This window comes from Pan troglodytes, chromosome X (genome assembly GCF_028858775.2).
Source record: "Pan troglodytes isolate AG18354 chromosome X, NHGRI_mPanTro3-v2.0_pri, whole genome shotgun sequence".
Lineage (NCBI taxonomy): Eukaryota > Metazoa > Chordata > Mammalia > Primates > Hominidae > Pan > Pan troglodytes.
Window position 1 is genome coordinate 137,535,994 of NC_072421.2, and position 7,533 is coordinate 137,543,526.

Below are 7,533 nucleotides of genomic sequence, written 5' to 3' on the forward strand. Positions count from 1 at the left end.
AAAAAAAGAAGGGAAAACAAAACAAAACTTGGAAACAGCTCATATGTCTTATAGTAGGTGAATGGTTAGAGAAAAATACTGTGGTATATCCACCACCACAGGATATGACCCAGCCATGAAAATTAGTGAACTGTTAGTACACACAACAGTCTAGATGGCTCTTCAGGGAATTATGCTGAATAAAAAGAGCCAATCCATAAGGTTACAGACAGTAGGATTCCCTTTATATAATATTCTTTTTTATTATTTATTTCTTTATTTATTTTAAACTTTTATTTTAGGTTCAGGGGTACATGTGCAGGTTTGTTATATAGGCAAACTCATATCGCAGGGGTTTGTTGTACAGATTATTTCGTCACCCAGGCACTAAGCCTATTACCCTATATAATATATATATATATATTTTTTTGAGATGGAGTCTTGCTCTGTCGCCCAGTCTAGAGTGCAGTGGCACAATCTCGGCTCACTGCAAGCTCCGCCTCCCAGGTTCACGCCATTCTTCTGCCTCAGCCTCCCGAGTAGCTGGGACTACAGGCGTCCACCACCACGCCCGGCTAATTGTTTGAATTTTTAGTAGAGACGGGGTTTCACCATGTTAGCCAGGATGGTCTCGATCTCCTGACCTCGTGATCCACCCTCCTCGGCCTCCCAAAGTGCTGGGATTACAGGCGTGAGCCACCGCGCCCAGCTCTATAATATTCTTGTAATGACAAAATATAGAACTGGCAAACAGATTAGTGGTTACTAGGGATTAGGGATGGGTGCTGGGGTCTGGGAGGGAGGTACATGTGATTATAAAAGGATAAATGAATGATCCTTGTGTTAATAAAATTGTTCAGTATGTTGACTGTGCTGTTAGATACGTGAACCTACATATGTGATAAAATTCCATGGAACAAAATACACACACATGCAAATGGGTACACGCAAAACCAGGGAAATGTGAATAACATCAGTGGATTGTACAAATGTCATTGTCTTGGTTGCGATCTTGTAGTACAGTTTTCTAAGATGTTACCCTTTGGGGAGACTGGATCTAGGGTACATGGGATCTCTCTGTATTATCTCTTACATTTACAATTATCTCAACTAAGATTTCAATAAACACATAGACAGTGACAGATAAAGTGCCACTAATTGTAAAACTAAATCAGAAATAAAATAAAGCAATGACAGAGAACCTGTCTCAGAGAAGCAAGAGGTACAACTCCTAGAGCAATTTCTACGCAGAGCACTGTGTCATGAAGCCTGATCCAAGGTCCTGTCTGGACTCGATGGGACAGAGAACCTCTTCAGTGATGTCTGCCCTCATGAAGGTGGAAATGTTCTCAGAACTAGTGCTGCATATTTGCCACCCATTCTATGTGGAGTGCCTGTCTCATAATGACAGTGTGGCACTGTGACATCTGGGGTAGAGGGGGTTTTGAGGCAGCAGGGCCTGTTTAGGGCTCCACAAATTCCACTACTGTAGGCCACTACCTACAAGTCCAGATGGGTTCCATGATTACATTGGGTTCTACACTAGCCGGATCCCTAAGGGGCTGAGACCGCGGCTAATGTACCAGGAGCTGATATTCACTGAACCTAGGCCCTGGGCTCTACATGAATCAATTTACTAAGTACTTTGCATGAATCAATTTACTTAATCCTTGCCACAGTCCTATTGCTTACTTTTGAAAACCAGGCTTTCCTGTTCCCACATGTTCCAACCCTGGTGTATTAGGTGTTCATTCTGCCACTGGGTCATTGGCTGATACTGACTTCTTCGTAGAGCAGCTGAGAGGTCCTTGAGAGTGACTCTCATCAGCCACTCCTCACTCACCTCCTGCCTCCTGTGCCCCAGGATTGCTGGCTAATTAGGAAGTGGCCAAGTGGGACCGTGCAGGGATCCTGGACTCTCCACAGCCACCACATCCTGTGGTCAGACAGCAGGGCTCCAGGGCAGGGATCTTGGGTAACAATAGCTGACCTATATGGAGCATTGCCTGGGTGCCAGACCCTGTGCTCAGAGTGCCACCCTTATCCTCTGACTTCATTCCCACCAGTGTCCTGTGAAATTGGTAGGATTTCCATCCCTTTTTCGTGATAAGGAGATCAAGGGTTACAGAGGTGAAGTTGCGCGAGTGCACAAAGCTGATCAGTGGAGAGCAGTAATTTGCACCCAGGCTTGGCTGACCCCAGAGCCCATGATCAAGTTTAGAGTCCTGCACAGGGCCTAGCGAAGGTCTCAGTAAATGTACAATGGCTGAATGAAAGGCCACTGGATAAATCTCATCCTGGGGCAGTACTAGTAGTCCTTAGGGTATGTGTCCTGAAATGAGGTAGCAAACCCGTCAACTGGGGTAATCGGTGTGATCTGAGCTTGCGCTAAAAGATCCATCTCCTTATAGAGGCGTCAAGGAGAATTGTTCGTTTGTTGAGTACCTGCTATACATCCAGTTCTGGGCTACACTTCAAGGATGAATGAGATGGGGTCCCCTGTTTTAGCAAACACTCAGTGTTGCTGTGGAGACCAATGTCAGTTGTGAACTTCATGGTCTTTACCTGCTGTTTCTATCTTGTGAGGCCCCGTCCACCTTGTCACCTTACTTCAGATCACCACTTGGGCTGTGACTGCTATACATTTCTGTGATGGGTTTCACTTAGGAGTTTTAGACTGTTTTGTGATTGGGCTTGGCTGGGCCTGGGCCTCCTGATATGGTGGTTTAACCCTCATTTCAGCATGTGTGTGTGTCATGGGGTGGTGAGAAGATACATTATTACAAGAATTTAAGCTTCCTTCCTTTTTCAAGTGTCTTTCCCATATACTCTCCTAATTGGTATTTTGTTGGGCTAGTGGTTCTCAAAGTGTATACCCTGGACCAGCAGCATTACCTAGGAGTTTTTTGAATGCAAAAGATCAGGCCCCAACCCAGACCTACTGAATCAGAATCCCTGGAGTTGGGCCCAGCAATCTGTGTTTTGACAAGCTCTCCAGGTGATCATGATGCAAGCTCAGGTTTAAGAACCATTGATAAATATAATGGGCCTGGGGTGTGGCTGGTACTTCATAAATGGTCAAGATGGTTACTTGGAATGATTCTGATACTTTGTAGAGCTGACTGGTCAAGAACTTGTTGTTCCTGAAGGAGGCAACATGGACCTGGTGCTCACCTTGGTTTCCCAAGGACCTTCCAGTATTTAGCCCTGAAAGTCCCACATCCTGGCAACTTCCTATAGTCACAGACATTTAGTTACCTTACTGATAAAGGGCAGTGTAGTGCCACCCATTGTTGCCAGGGTGCCATTATGTACCTTGAATTTACAGAGGGGCAAACTGTAACAGAGAGAAGTCACACAGTTAGGAAGGATGTGTTGGTGCCAGAATTCAAATCCAGATCTGTCTCACTCCAGAGTCTATGCTTTTAACAAATTTCTCAATGTGGAATTGCTATGTCAGAGCATGCATGTGAAAAATTTCTAATACTGTTGCTGAATTCTTATTCAAGAGGCACACCACATTGCCTCTTGTCCGAGAGCCACAGCAACACACATATTTTTATGCACTATTGTATATATATTAATGCAGCATATATATGTATGTATATATGACAATGCATATAAAAAGATGTGTTTTTTCCATATATTTACCAAATGGGGGTTTATGAACCTGTTTGATCTTTGCCAATCTGATAAGTAGGCCTCATTTTATTTTCTGGTGCACATTTTTGACTTCAGCTAGTGTGATCAGTTGGACAGCAAAGCTGAGTGTAATGGGACACAAGAAATTGAATAGGGCATACCTTGTTTTGGCTTAGTGTGAACTTCATTGAAATAAAGTCCTGATGCACTTCAGAGGCTCCTGGGGATACCATTAAAGATACATATGTGAAAATCTATGAGGATGAACATCCCATCTCATTGGTCCCAAGTGGATGCCAGGATTGAAGAGACCATTTTGTAAAGAAGCTTGCTGGTCTTTTCTAAGTCTCTAAAGACATCTTCCTCCTTCAAGTTGCAGTTACATGCTTGCGGCTTGGCTGAGAAACCCATTAGGTTACCTGGGGGAACAACATGTCGGAGGTTTAGGACACATACTCTCTGTATTCTTCAAGGGAATTTGTCTCTTTCTTCCAACCTCCTCAAATTGGTGGCAGAGTAGAGAGACATTTGATCTGTCAAAGGAATTGGAGAGGGCACAGGAATTCAAAAGCATGAGGCTGGAGGAGATATATACATGTTGTAAATGTGGAGAATCCACTAGCAAGTGAAAATGGGAGCCGTATTCCTGTACAAAGCCTACAAAAAGTTTGTGACTGAGGTGTTGAAAATACGGAAGTTCTGACTCTCAATTCTTGTTTGCCTTTGAGGTCTCAACTCACCTGGACTGTTTTACCCCAAGGGTTCAGGGATAGCCCTCATCTATTTGGCCAGTAATTAGCCCAAGACTTGAGCCAGTTCTCATACCTGGACATTCTTGTCCTTCAGTATGTGGATGATTTACTTTTAGCCACCCGTTCAGAAACCTTGTGCCATCAAACCACCCAAGCACTTTTTAACTTCCTCGCCACCTGTGGCTGTTTCCAAACCAAAAGCTCAGCTCTGCTCACAGCAGGTTAAATACTTACGGCTAAAATTATCCAAAGGCACCAGGGCCCTCAGTGAGGAATGTATCCAGCCCATACTGGCTTATCCTAATCCCAAAACCCTAAAGCAACTAAGAGGGTTCCTTGGCATAACAGGCTTCTGCCGAATATGGATTCCCAGGTATGGCGAAATAGCAGGCCATTATATACACTAATTAAGGAAACTCAGAAAGTCAATAACCATTTAGTAAAATGGACACCTGAAGCAAAAGTGGCTTTCCAGGCCCTAAAGAAGGCCGTAACCCAAGCCCCAGTGTTAAGCTTGCCAACAGGGCAAGACTTTTGTTTAAATGTCACAGAAAAAACAGGAATAGCTCTAGGAGACCTTACACAGGTCCGAGGGATGAGCTTGCAACCCATGGCATACCTGAGTAAGGAAATTGATGTAGTGGCAAAGGGTTGGCCTCATTGTTTACTGGTAGTGGCGGCAGTAGCAGTGTTAGTATCTAAAACAGTTAAAATAATACAGGGAGGAGATCTTACTGTGTGGATATCTCATGATGTGAATGGCATACTCACTGCTAAAGGAGACTTGTGGCTGTCAGACAACCGTTTACTTAAATATCAGGCTCTATTACTTGAAGGGCCAGTGCTGCGACTGCGCACTTTTGCAACTCTTAACCCAGCCACATTTCTTCCAGACAATGAAGAAAAAATAGAACATAACTGTCACGTGATTGCCCAAACCTACACCATTCGAGGGGACCTTCTAGAGGTTCCCTTGACTGATCCCATCCTCAACTTGTATACTGATGGAAGTTCCTTTGTAGAAAAAGGACTTCAAAAAGCAGGGTATGCAGTGGTCAGTAATAATGGAATACTTAAAAGTAATCCCCTCACTCCAGAAACTAGTGCTCAGCTGGCAGAACTAATAGCCCTCACTCAGGCACTAGAATTAGGAAAAAAAAAGGATAAATATATATACAGACTCTAAGTATGCTTACCTAGTCCTCCATGCCAACGCAGCAATATGGAGAGAAAGAGAATTCCTACCTTCTGAGGAAACACCTATCAAACGTCAGGAAGCGATTAGGAGATATTATTGGCTGTACGAAAACCTAAAGACCTTACACTACCGGAGTCATCAGAAAAAAAAAAAGGGAAATAGAAGGAAACCGCCAAGCGGATATTAAAGCCAAAAGAGCCACAAGGCAGGACCCTCCATTAAAAATGCTTATAGAAGGACCCCTAATATGGGATAATCCCCTCCGGGAAACCAAGCCCCAGTACTCAAAAGAAAAAATAGAATGGGGAACCTCATGAGGACATAGTTTCCTCCCCTCAGGATGGCTAGCCACCAAAGAAGGAAAAATACTTTCGCCAGCAGCTAACCAATGGAAATTACTTAAAACCCTTCACCAAACCTTTCACTTAGGATTGATAGCAACCATCAGATGGCCAAATCATTATTTACTGGACCAGGCCTTTTCAAAACTATCAAGCAGATAGTCATGGCTTGTGAAGTGTGCCAAAAAACCCCCCCTGCGCTTCAGGCCATACATTTCAATCCCTGTACCTGAACAATCGAACAACTTCAGCACAGAAATAAACACCACTTCCATTTTAGTAGGACCTCTTGTTTCCAATCTGGAAATAACCCATACCTCAAACCTCACCTGTGTAAAATTTAGCAATACTATAGACACAAGCAACTCCCAATGCATCAGGTGGGTAACTCCTCCCACACAAATAGTCTGCCTACGCTCAGAAATATTTTTTTTCTGTGGTACCTCAGCCTATCGTTGTTTAAATGGCTCTTCAGAATCTACGTGCTTCCTCTCATTCTTAGTGCCCCCTATGACCATCTACACTGAACAAGATTTATACAATTATGTCGTACCTAAGCCCCACAAGAAAAGAGTACCCATTCTTCCTTTTGTTATCGGAGCAGGAGTGCTAGGCGGACTAGGTACTGGCATTGGCAGTATCACAACCTCTACTCAGTTCTACTACAAACTATTTAAAGAACCAAATGGTGACATGGAACGGGTCGCCAACTCCCTGGTCATCTTGCAAGATCAACTTAACTCCCTAGCAGCAGTAATCCTTCAAAATCGAAGAGCTTTAGACTTGCTAACTGCCAAAAGAGGGGTAACCTGTTTATTTTTAGGGGAAGAATGCTGTTATTATGTTAATCAATCCAGAATCGTCACTGAGAAAGTTTAAAAAATTCGAGATTGAATATAACATAAAGCAGAAGAGCTTCAAAACACCGGACCCTGGGGCCTCCTCAGCCAATGGATGCCCTGGATTCTTCCTCTTAGGACTTCTAGCAGCTATAATATTGTTACTCCTCTTTGGACCCTGTATCTTTAAGCTCCTTGTTAAGCTTGTCTCTTCCAGAATCAAAGCCATAAAGCTACAAATGGTTCTTCAAATGGAGCCCCAGATGGAGTCCATGACTAAAATCTACCACAGTCCCCTGGACTGGCCTGCTAGCCCATGCTCCAACGTTGATGATATTGAAGGCACCCCTCCTGAGGAAATCTCAACTGCACGACCTCTACTACACCCCAGTTCAGCAGGAAGCAGTTAGAGCGGTGATTGGCCAACCTCCCCACAGCACTTGAGTTTTCCTGTTGAGGAGGGTACTGAGGGACAGGACTAGCTGGATTTCCTAAGCCGACTAAGAATCCCTAAGCCTAGCTGGGAAGGTGACCACATCCACTTTTAAACACAGGGCTTGCAACTTAGCTCACACCCGACTAATCAGGTAGTAAAGAGAGCTCACTAAAATGCTAATTAGGCAAAAACAGGAGGTAAAGAAATAGCCAATCATTTATTGTCTGAGAGCACAGCGGGAGGGACAATGACTGGGATATAAACCCAGGCATTCGAGCCGGCAATGGCTACCCTCTTTGGGTCCCCTCCCTTTGTATGGGAGCTCTGTTTTCACTCTATTAAATCT

At 44.0% G+C, this 7,533-nt stretch overlaps 1 pseudogene; it reads left to right on the forward strand.

Moving 5' to 3' along the window:
* The first annotated feature begins 4,734 nt into the window (after nucleotides 1–4,734).
* On the forward strand, nucleotides 4,735–7,183 carry LOC129138702 (syncytin-1-like; annotated as a pseudogene).
* The last annotated feature ends 350 nt before the right edge of the window (nucleotides 7,184–7,533 follow it).